Genomic DNA, 659 nt, shown 5'->3' on the forward strand with positions numbered 1-659 from the left:
GATTTTAAAAAATCAATATCACTAACTACATCAGCAAATAATATTGAGTTGGATACTATATCATTCATCACATCAGCATAATATCCGGTGAATGTTTCAATCCGTTACCCGAGTACTTAAATGTTTTAAACTTTACAACTTAAATACCAAAATAGAAGTTTTAGAATAAGTTACACAAAATATAAATCAAGTTAAAATACATTACATTTTCATGCAATTTACCTTTTATAAAAAGTTGTTAAAAGTTACGATTTTATATAAAGCTTATTAGAACTTATTATATAAATAAATGATGTTGGAAATTATTATTTTATATTAAATTTGTTTACGAACTATTATAATGTTATGAAAAGTTTGTTGAAAACCATCATTTTATTTAAAAATTTGTTTGAAAAGTTTATTAGAGTATTAAATGTATTGAATCTATATTTATATCTATACTATTTTATAAAGCATTTGGCTAAAACTCTTAAAAACTCTTAAACTCATTTATCCCTAAACGACTTCATCTCTATCCGATTTCATCTCATATCTGAATTCGTGTAACTAACTGCAGATAAACACAATCAAATACAGGATAAACATCTTATTTTAAATATAAAAAATCTAAAATATAATTAGTATAATCATTAAATTCTAACAGAATACTTAATTATTAT

The sequence above is a fragment of the Cynara cardunculus genome, assembly GCF_001531365.2.
Source record: "Cynara cardunculus var. scolymus isolate 2C chromosome LG 10, CcrdV1, whole genome shotgun sequence".
Lineage (NCBI taxonomy): Eukaryota > Viridiplantae > Streptophyta > Magnoliopsida > Asterales > Asteraceae > Cynara > Cynara cardunculus.